This window comes from Bubalus kerabau, chromosome 6 (genome assembly GCF_029407905.1).
Source record: "Bubalus kerabau isolate K-KA32 ecotype Philippines breed swamp buffalo chromosome 6, PCC_UOA_SB_1v2, whole genome shotgun sequence".
In the NCBI taxonomy this organism is placed as follows: domain Eukaryota; kingdom Metazoa; phylum Chordata; class Mammalia; order Artiodactyla; family Bovidae; genus Bubalus; species Bubalus kerabau.
In genome coordinates, this window is record NC_073629.1 from 12027686 (window position 1) to 12039846 (window position 12161).

The following is a 12161-nucleotide window of genomic DNA, read 5'->3' on the forward strand; positions in this document are numbered from 1 at the left end:
ATTCCACACTAATACTGTAAAGACTCCTCTTTCAAATGTCTCATGCCTCCAAGACAAGATCCTGCCTATACTGGCGAAAAGTAAAATGAGAGGGTAGGAATGAAAAGGTGAAATTTTACCTCCTATTTCTCCAAGTTCCTAACAACAATTTCTTGTATTTAACAACAAATATCCTAAAATTATATCCCTAAAGCATAGAAAACACACACCTTGAATCTAGAGGTAAGATTTCTGCAGACCTAAGGGCAACAGAGGTCCATCCACCGAAATACAGGTCAGCTGCTCAAGTGAGCTGTTATCTAATTGCTGCCTGAGGGCTGCTCCTGTGTGCCAACTTATACAGTCTGAGTGGTGGTCACAATACCTAAAGATGCTAGACCAGGCAGAGGAACCTGAAGCAAATGAGTAGGCCATGATATTACTGTGTTTTTGTTTTTGTTTTTTTTTAATGCTCTGATATTAATCAAGCAATAAACATTAACAATGCATCTAAAAAAGACAAGAATACTTTGATTTACTTGTTTATGCATTTGCTCATTTATCGAGTTCCTTCTGCTTGCACCCATAACAGTCCTTTACTGTCTATTCACCAATGAAATTGTCATCCCCTATCCAATCTTATCCAAAACCTGGAAATGAGTTTGTGGACCATTTTAACTCAGAAACCTGATTGGCTTAATTTTGTCTAGGATTCATGGATTCTTGAAATTGTAAAGAAACTTAAACGATTTGTAAGAAACATTTTTCCAGCAAAAATTTACCTGCCTCTCCAGTCATTTGGACACAGAAAGACAAGCTTCTGAAACAGACTGATTGGCAAACCCATTGTATTTTTGCCTTATTGGCCCTTCCATCCACACCGCATGCTTTTGGATTTCATTTTTTCTGATGTTATTTTTATAGATTTACTGCTTTTTTGCTGTTGTCCATTTTTAGGTGACCAGCGGTAAGAATCCAACTGCCAGTGCAGGAGACACAGGAGATACAGGTTCAAGCCTCAGATTGGGAAGATCCCCTGGAGGAGGAAATGGCAACCCACTCTAGTATTCTTGTCTGAAAAATCACATGAGAAAGCACACAGAACACAGCTGCTTTATAATGTTGTGTTCGTTTCTGTTGTACAACGATGTGAATCAGCCATAATTATATATATAATTCCCTCCCTCTTGAGCCTCTCCCTCCCCTTCCATTCCCCACAACTAGGTTATCACAGAACACCAGGCTTGACTTCCTGTGTTATACAGCATCTTCCCAGTAGCCATATATTTTCCTCATGGTAGTGTATATATGTTAATGCTACTCTCACAATTCATCACACCCTCCCCGTGCTCCCCCTACCCTGATGTGTCCACATGTCTGTTTTCTACGTCTACATCTCTATTCCTGTGCTGGAAATAGGTTCATCTGCACCATTTTTCTAGATCCCACCATTTTTCTAGATCCCATATATATGCATTAATATGCTGTGTTTGTTTTACTCTTTCTGACTTACTTCACTCTTTTTAACAGGCTCTAGGTTCATCCACCTCATTACGACTGACTCAAATTCTTCCCTTTTTATTTCTGAGTAATATTCCACTTGCAATGAGACTTATTTTCTTTAGTGAGGCATCAGTGGCTACAAACTGCAAGGCAGCCAAAATTGACAGAATTAGCCCAAGCATGTAAATAAAGAAACAAATGAAAAATGCAAGAATCAAATAGAAACAATAATGGTGACTTTATTAAAAGAACCTCAAACTAGAAACAAACCAACAGTCAAACAGTGGATGAATAACATACACACACACACACACACACATAATTTCATGTATGAATATCATATTCATACATGGAATTCTATTGAGCATATTGAACAATAAAAAAGGATAGATACTAGTGCACCGATAAGCAACATAGATGACATAACCACAAGCTATGTGGGAAAAAATGACAGCTACAAAGAGCATATACAGTTTGTTCCATTTTAATAAAATTACAGAAAAGACAAATCTAAACAACTAGCATAAGATATGAAGTAGTTACAATAATACATAGTTGGTAATGGTTTAAGTGCAAATAGATTTGAGGAGTATTGGGGTAATGGAAATGTTTCATATCTTGATTGTGATCATGTTTACATAGGTTTATATATTTTTCAAAATAATGGGCATGTACATCTAAAATAAATGTATTTTATTTTACATAAATTATACATCTGCTGTTAATTCAATTTTTATAATGAAGCAGAAAAAAAAAAATGTGACCAGTAAAAAGGGCACAGGTTTAGAAAGTAAACTTAGTAAACTTCAAGAAAGTAGGAATAACCTTGGTTGCTTTCTCCCCCACCAGTTTATGAGTTGAATGATTGTCTTGTATTCAGAGCTTAACAAATATTACTTGATTAGTGAATGAAATCTTCCCTGGTGGCTCAGATGGTAAAGAATCAGCCTGCAATGTAGGATACCTAGATTCAATCCCTGGGTTGGGAAGATCCCCTGGAGAAGGGAATGGCAACCCACTCCAGTATTTTTGCCTGAAAAATCCCAGGGACAGAGGAGCCTGGTGGGCCACAGTCTGTGGGGTAACAAAGAGTTGGATATGACTCAGTGACTTACACTCATGCAGTGAATGAAACTTAAAGGAACCAACATCTAGGCAGGGATATCTCAGAACCACTCTCTGGGGGACTTGCCTTCCATATACATCCTTTGCTTTGATCCCATGCTCATTCCTCTTGCTCTTACCTTAACCATTCAGTGATATATTTGGCCCATTGCCCTTCATACATGGGCTGCACTCTTTCTCTCCTTGTGTTTGGAATAAGTTTGAAAGAGCTGACTAAATGTATTTAGAAAATAAGTGTGACAAAGGGCAAAGTTATATTTTTTCTGTAAGAGTTTAGATAGAAAGTGAGGTAACTAAAGAAGTATGGAATTTCTTGCCCACATTAAAAAAGGGGGAAAAAAAAGCATTTAAACAAGACGGGGACCATCAGAGTTTCAAATAACAACAATGATGTCAGAAATGACTATAATGAGAAGTCTGTCGATATGACAACAAATCCAATTTGGATAAGGTTGCTTTATTTTGGTTTGATTTTCATTGAGCACTTTGCATGTAAGAAAGTCAACTTTGTCATGACCATTGTCCCAAAGGAGCTTAAATATTAGAAGATGTACAAAGACCTAAGTAGCTGTAATTCAGGGAAAGAAGTAATGTATACTTGTAGCAGAGCATAGCTGAAGCACTGTCTGGATTCAGACCAGGGAGAGACTCCTTCCTCCTTATGGATCAGGGAAGCCTTCTGGAGGATATGGCATCAGAAATGGGCTTTGAAGGTTGAGTACTACTAAGAAAATTGAGATTACAAGGAAGGTATTCCATGCAGAGTTACAGAAATTAAAATAGCTTGCATTAATAAAGTATTATAAAGTAGAAGCAGAAAAAAAAATGGAGAAGAGAAACAGTGGCATCACTATGTTCTCCTAGGCTTCTGGGCTGTTGGGTACTCATTCAGATTGGTAAGGCATGGTGAAGAATCTCGTGGGATGTCTTGATATGAACTGTGAAACAAGAGAAATGGGGAGAAATTCTAAATAAGATGGAAATAGTGGTTGAGGAAGAGGAGAGAGGTCAAGAGAAGAAAGCTAAGAGAAGTAAAAATGAAATGGAATATAAAATAAGAAATTGGAAAGAGAGGAGAAAATACAAAAACTCACCAGTGCTTCCTAATCCATAATGCAAGGATCATCAAAAGTATTAGGGGCACAATCACTGCATCAAGTTCATGGAAAGATGATGCCCTGTGAATATTAGAGAGACACCTAGATGTCATAATAAACCCACTGCCAATTTTGCTCTATCTATTGATTTGCCTGCCTTAGCATACGAACTAGGCATAAGTCCCATCAATTATCTTATTTAGCCACTTTATTCTCATACATGTTGGAAAGGATTCTTCATCTCCCCACTAAGCTCTTATATCTGAGTGTCCCTCATATTCCATTTATGCATTTCTGTAATCATCTCTATTAATTCCTTCTTAATATCTCTCTCACTTAGTTCTGCCATCATCAAACTTTCTTTTGCCCTGACTTCTAGGCTCAAGAATCACCTTTGCACACTCAAAAATTCCATCTTACTTATCCCAGTAGAGAAAGATGTCCTGGTCTCCTAGACTGCTATGCCTCACCTGGCAAGAAAAGCCAGTTGCCTCCTCAGCAACCACATGCATGATCATGTGAAGATCCCATCAACATTGGGCAGAACATCACCCTGCTAAGTTCCTGGCTGCTCCTGTTCACCCCACATCTACATCACCAAAACAGGCTTTGGGTAGAAGCCAGAGACATGACAAGCTAGCAGTAGCTGACTTGAACCAAGGATCAGGCTACTGGTCAGCCAAGCCTCTGGTCTCACTGGAAAAGACATTAAAAATATTCATGTGAGGACTCTAGCAGACAGTTTAGGGACAAAATATCCACAGTAATATTAAAGTTCCTCTAGGAACTTTTGCCCAGTAACCCCTCTCCCTCTTAAACTATCCCTTCTTAATTTTGAAAGGAATGGTGGAAAGGAACAAGACTTATATAGAAAGATCTTAGAAAAGGGGGCTGTACCAACCTTGCCTCTGGAGATACATCATGCCTGCATTGAGGAGACCCAAGAGAAATTGGGGACAGATGTTGCTGATGAGTTTATGCACTGTTTCCTTGATGCCTTCATGCTGATTGATTAGATCACAGACACTCTGGGCCCTACTCTTATCCTCTGGAGATGGTACCCATGACATGGTTTGGAAACTCAAGAAATCTGATCCTTGATAAGCTGCCTGAAAAAACCCTTTTGTGGTTTCCCTAGAATGCAGCTCACAGTCAACTCTCACCTGTAATTCAAAGGGATCTGGGAAGAGGGAGGAAGAAGAAAGAGAGATTAATGAAAAAAATGAGAGGAACTATATGGGAACCTGAGACTTATTTTTTAAAATGTGGAGAAGGAGATGGTTTTATAAGTGTATAAGAGTGAGTCAATGATATATTCAGTCAGGAACAGGGAAGGGAAGAATTGGTGGGATTGGGAAAAGGGCATAAGGGACAAATGCCAAGAACTGAGGTTTTGATTTGAATAAGTTGGAGGGTAAATGATAAGTGAGGTTCATGGTATAGGTTAGGGGAGGGTGAAGAGGAACTCATGTGAGGGAGGGGAGAGAACAACATTCCTAGGTGCATGAAATGAATCATAATGGTTGTTGGACTATGGACATAGACTTAAAGTAACTGAGTAGAAGAAGAAATGATATTTTAAGGGAGTCAGTATTATAGAGCCCAGTAACTACTATCCTTTCCTACCTCCTGAATTCAAATCCAAATGAGATAAAGATAGAGAGCAATTGATATATGGATCAAATTGTCAACTTCACTTCTGATAAATCTTCTAGATGATTTCCCTTAACTGTATAATCCAAGTAATGTTGCTGGTATTGAAAACCAAAAGAAGTAGACTTATTTACTCTTATAAATGGATTATTTGTGTCCCCTCTAAACTCACATGTTGAAAACCCTACCCCGAAGGTGGTTATACTTGGAGATGATGACTCTAAGAAAGTAGAGTTAAATGAGGTCTTAAGAGTGGGGTCTTATGTGAAAAGGCACAGAATGAGTTCCCTCTTCCTCCTTTCTCCCTCTCTCTCTCTGTCTCTCCTCACATGTACTGAGTAAAGGTCATCTGAAGACATATCAGGAAGGTGGCTATCTATAAGCAAGCCAGAAAGAGAGCCTTCACAAGAAATCAAGTTCTCTTGTATTGCTAGTCTCAAGAACTGTCAGAAAGTATGTCTATGGTTGAAGCCATCCAGGCTGTGTGTTTTCCTCTGCAGCCCAGGCAGACTAATACACTTACCTAGTCCAAGAAGTGCTAGAAAGCCTCTAAGCAAACCCTCCCCAAGGGTCTGGTCGAGTCAAGGGATGAAGGAGGAAACCAGAACTGGCACTTGTGAGAGCAGCTTGACTCCAGAGGCAAAGGGCAGGAGGAAGCTGTTGAGACATATCACAAACCCAATTTCTTTCCTAGACTCACCAGTGAGCTAATTCTATTTCCTATTTTCATAGGAAAGAATAGGACTGAGAAAAGAAATTAAAAAATATTTAAGGAATTTTCCTTCAGAGGAATTAGAAGGTGTCATTCAATTCCATGATAATAATATTCAGTCAATCATCTAAACAGAAAACTAGTAATGCACAATCTTTGCAAACCTATCTCTCCTCACAGTCACCACTGCATTTCTCTCCATAATCTGTAAAATCTGCCTCTTTATCTCTAACCCTACTAACATTTAGTCCTTACTTTCATCATGTGTGACTCAGGTCATTGCCATAATCCCTTATCTGGACAATGCAATCCAAATCCTCTCCCTCTCTGTTCAGCACTCTGATTCAGAGTTGCTATGTAAAATGCACACCTGATCTTGTCAAACTCATAATTAAAATATTTCAATTGCCTTCATGAAAAATAATCCAAACTCCTACATATGCCAGTACTATACACAAAGGCTCATATTTTAATATATCATTCCCCAAGAAAAAGGTTGGAGGAAGTGGAAGAAGTAGGATTTGTGAGAAGGGAAATTTGTACCAGTGAACAATTTGTACCAGTGAACAATTATTAACAGAGATCCAAGAGCCTGAAAATCTCCAATAGGGAGAGAAAGAGGTGGTTATATAGGCCCTCTAGATACACATGATCCCCAAAGAATAACCTGAGACGGCTGGAACATCTCCTGATTAGAATCCAGCCTGTCTGAGGGCCCTGCCTTTTCTGGGGGTGTCAGTGCTCTTCCTCTGTCACCCACCTTCCCCAGGCTCCATCTTCTCACTCTATTGGTGCTCAGGTTATAGATGTGCTCACGCTCACCTTTGCCTGGGCTCTTACCTGGCCCTCCACCAAGCTCACGTCAGCGAGTGGTTCCCCGCTAGAGATCACTGTCCTCAGCACTCCACTGGCATGTGTCCACCCCACAGTGTTACACTCTACTCCATCATCCCCTCTCTGCCAGCAGAAACCTCACCCTCTGCCCACTTTCTTGCTCAAGAAACCCCACTATTTCTCAGAGCCACATGCCTTTCCCTGAAGTTTCATTTCCCCATCAGCACTTCTTCATGTGATTCTCTCCCCTTCCTGGTTCACAGCAGCAGTTTCAGCTTTTGTTCTGGGTCCTCCTGCCTCTCACATCTGCAGCAGTGAAAAGTCCCATCCTGAGATCTAGGATAAACCCCTTACTAGAATGCATTGATTACTGTCTTGGGTCTCAGTTTCTCCCACTGTAAAATGATTGGACTAAAATAATTTTATATTCTCCAGTTCTGTTTCAATTTTAACATTCTTTGAGTTGGTCTGTGTTCATATTCATTTTTATTTACATAGTTTTTTCCAGCTCTGCCTCCTGGTCCTCATTTCTTACTTACTTTATTATGACTCCATAATGTTCTCTATTTACCTTTAATCTGAGTCCCTAGGGTCCCATCTCTATTTTATCAGCACTCCTCCCTAATTTTCCTATCCATTCTTTCTAAACTCTGCTCACCACCTCAGTTAAATTTTAAAGCCTAGAGTATTTCCACATCACTTGACCCTTCAATTTCCATGCTTACATATGTGCATGACAAGTAAGATGCTTTTTTTGCAAGATTGAAGCCAGGAAAGAATAACAACAACAACAAAAACTACTATAAAAATGTAGATATTCTGGATAAACTATAGTTTTATAAATTATTTATTCAATATATGCTCACCTCATAAGATTAAAGAAATTGTCCAGAAAACAATCAAATGAGACATTGAAAATTGGAGCTAGAAATGAACATTAACACTTGAACTTCCCAGAGTGTTGTCAAGGGTTGATTCCCAAGGGCTTTGGCTACACTAGCCATACAGATGATGAGGTAGTCTTGAGACCTCCAAAAAAAGATACAAGTTGGGCATGAGATTTTCTATTTTTTTTTAATAATTTATTATTTTTTTATTTTTTAACTTTACAATATTGTATTGGTTTTGCCATACATCAACATGAATATGCCACGAGTATACACGTGTTCCCAATCCTGAACCCTCCTCCCCCCTCCCTCCCTGTACCATCCCTCTGGGTCATCCCAGTGAACCAGCCCCAAGCATCCGGTATCGTGCATCGAACCTGGACTGGCGACTCGTTTCATATATGATATTATACATGTTTCAATGCCATTCTCCCAAATCATCCCACCCTCTCCCTCTCCCACAGAGTCCAAAAGACTGTTCTATACATCTGTGTCTCTTTTGCTGTCTAGTATACAGGGTTATTGTTACCATCTTTCTAAATTCCATATATATGCGTTAGTATACTGTATTGGTGTTTTTCCTTCTGGCTTACTTCACTCTGTATAATAGGCTCCAGTTTCATCCACCTCATTAGAACTGATTCAAATGTATTCTTTTTAATGGCTGAGTAATACTCCATTGTGTATATGTACCACAGCTTTCTTATCCATTCAGCTGCTGATGGACGTCTAGGTTGCTTCCATGTCCTGGCTATTATAAACAGTGCTGCGATGAACAGTGGGGTACACGTGTCTCTTTCAATTCTGGTTTCCTTGGTGTGTATGCCCAGCAGTGGGATTGCTGGGTCATAAGGCAGTTCTATTTCCAGTTTTTTAAGGAATCACAACACTGTTCTCCATAGTGGCTGTACTAGTTAGCATTCCAACCATCAGTGTAAGAGGGTTGCCTTTTCTCCACACCCTCTCCAGCATTTATTGCTTGTAGACTTTTGGATCACAGCCATTCTGACTGGCGTGAAATGGTACCTCATAGTGGTTTTGATTGGCATTTCTCTGATAATGAGTGATGTTGAGCATCTTTTCATGTGTTTGTTAGCCATCTGTATGTCTTCTTTGGAGAAATGTCTATTTAGTTCTTTGGCCCATTTTTTGATTGGGCCATTTGTTTTTCTGGAATTGAGCTGTAGGAGTTGCTTGTATATTTTTGAGATTAGTTGTTTGTCAGTTGCTTCATTTGCTATTATTTTCTCCCATTCTGAAGGCTGTCTTTTCACCTTGCTTATAGTTTCCTTTATTGTGCAGAAGCTTTGAAGTTTAATTAGGTCCCATTTGTTTATTTTTGCTTTTATTTCCAATATTCTGGGAGGTGAGTCATAGATGATCCTGCTGTGATGTATGTCAGAGAGTGTTTTGCCTAGGTTCTCCTCTAGGAGTTTTATAGTTTCTGGTCTTACGTTTACATCTTTAACCCATTTTGAGTTTATTTTTGTGTATGGTGTTAGAAAGTGTTCTAGTTTCATTCTGTTACAAGTGGTTGACCAGATTTCCCAGCACCACTTGTTAAAGAGATTGTCTTTAATCTATTGTATATCCTTACCTCCTTTGTCAAAGATAAGGTGTCCATAGGTGCGTGGATTTATCTCTGGGCTTTCTATTTTGTTCCATTGATCTATATTTCTGTCTTTGTGCCAGTACCATACTGTGTTGATGACTGTGGCTTTGTAGTAGAGCCTGAAGTCAGGCAGGTTGATTCTTCCAGTTGCATTCTTCTTTCTCAAGATTGCTTTGGCTAGTTGAGGTTTTTTGTATTTCCATACAAATTGTGAAATTATTTGTTGTAGCTCCATGAAGATTACCATTGGTAGCTTGATAGGGATTGCATTGAATCTATAAATTGCTTTGGGTGGTATACTCATTTTCACTATATTGATTCTTCCAATCCATGAACATGATATATTTCTCCATCTATTAGTGTCCTCTTTGATTTCTTTCACCAGTGTTTTATAGTTTTCTATTTATAGGTCTTTAGTTTCTTTAGGTAGATATATTCCTAAGTATTTTATTCTTTTCATTGCAATGGTGAATGGAATTGTTTCCTTAATTTCTCTTTCTATTTTCTCATTATTAGTGTATAGGAATGCAAGGGATTTCTGTGTGTTGATTTTATATCCTTCAACTTTACTATATTCATTGATTAGATTTTGTATTACATCCTCAGTAAGACTGGACCAGAAAAAAATCCACCCTACTAAACAGGAAGATAAAAAGAAATCTTGTGGTTACTTTATGCTCTAGCTAGAAATTTTTTTTAATTTTTCTTAGAAAAAACTTGATCGTAGGTTTTCCTTCACATGAATTTAACATTGAATAATATTCACTCAATTTGAAATGCCCAACTCAGGAAACTAATATTAATAAGTGGTTCTAGGCAAGAAAGGATGAATAGAGTGCAGAGAATTTTTACGACAGTAAAAATTCTCTTTACAATATTAAATGAAGAATACATTTATCCAAACCCATGCAATATACAACACCAAGAGTGAATTCTGAGGTAAGCTATGGACTTTGGGTGATTATGATGTGTCAATGTAGATTATCCTTGGTAAAAAAAAAAAAAAAAAGCGCCATATGGAAAGTGATGTTGATGATGGTGAGGACATGACTATGTGTGGGCAAATTGTACACTTTCCTCTCAATTTCCTTGTAACCCTAAAAACTGCTTTAAAACATAGTCTTAAAACAAATTTTAAAATTTACATTGGTAGCAATAAATTGTGAAACAAAAAAGGAGTTCTTCTAAACAATCAATAAAAAAGAAAAACAAATCTGATCAATTTATGCTAGAGACAGACTGAATGATCTTTTCATGTTTCCTGGAGAAAATGATATAACAAACTGCTATCATAAGAGGCAATCAAAAAGCATGTAGCTAAACATGTAGGGATATACTATTAGAGGTATGTCTATGTTAATTTCAAAATTATCTTATTTTTCTGAATAATATATTTCTGGTATTTGTCAACTTTAAAAAAAACTGAAGTTTACTGTCATTTCTCTCATGTCTTATAAGTTTTAGCTATCTTACAACAATAACAAAGAAATGGCTCTAAGCTGGTCACTTGGCAGAAGCAAAAAAACAAGGAAAATTTAGGGATCCACAGATAATGCAGTCTTCTTTTGTCTAATATAGGTATTGCTTGCTTTGCACACTTTCAATACACACAAATTTTAGTTACCAGGGTTTCTTTAAATAACACCAATTCCCCAACAGCATGGCTCAAATTTCAGTTGCCACATTATATTAAATGTAAGTAAAGTACAAAACTACTAATTTTTAGTTCCATGAATCACTATGGAAATAACTAAATAATCCATAATCACTATGAAAATAATCACTATGGAAATAATAAATAAGCATGCAATCAATAACTAATGATATCACTGACAAATCACAACCCTTCACAAAGTTTATCATTGACTGTTATTCTTTTCCATGAACAGACATCAAAGGGTATACTTGATTGTCTCCTTGTATTTCAATAATAAATTCTGTGACATTTTAATTGAATAATAATAAAACAATGAATTGACCAACAAAGATAAAAATGAAAATGCTGGAAATGAGATTTGAACTGAATGTTAATGAAGTCATTGAAGAAATAGCTGGCCTGAGGAAGATGGATATTGCCACTGGTTGAGAAATTATAGATATGAACCTAGATAGAGGAACTTATCAACATAAACGAGGAGAATGGTTGTTATAAAATTGATGAAGGTGTCTCATATGAAGTTATGCCTGTGGAAGACTTCAGTTTTAAGGAAATTTCAGAGACTCCCCCAAACTGAAAACAAGTAAAAAATGTTGGAACCTGATTCAAACTTAGAAAGAATTATGAAAATTCACCAAGGCATAGAAAAAATATTTTATAAATTATATGATAAGAATAAAGTAAGCACGGGTCAAACCACTGTTGGTAAATTTTTACAAAGAATTAAAACACTCATTCTGGATGTTAAGTTTGTAACTCTGTAGACATTACTTTGCCAACAAAGGTCTGTCTAGTCAAGGCTATGGTTTTTCCAGTGGTCATGTATGGATGTGAGATTTGGACTATAAAGAAAGCTGAGCCCCAAAGAATTGATGCTTTTGAACTGTGGTGTTGGAGAAGATTCTTGAGAGTCCCTTGGACTACAAGGAGATCCAACAAGTCCATCCTAAAGGGGATCAGTCCTGGGTGTTCATTGGAAGGACTGATGTTGAAGCTGAAAGTCCAATACTTTGGCCACCTCATGCAAAGAGTTGACTCATTGGAAAAGACTCTGATTTTGGAGGGATTGGGGGCAGGAGGAGAAGGGGACCACAGAGGATGA

General features: G+C 37.7%; 1 pseudogene; it reads right to left on the bottom strand.

Moving 5' to 3' along the window:
- Window positions 1-1845: 1845 nt before the first annotated feature.
- Window positions 1846-6845, bottom strand: LOC129655882 (T-cell surface glycoprotein CD1c-like; annotated as a pseudogene).
- Window positions 6846-12161: the final 5316 nt, after the last annotated feature.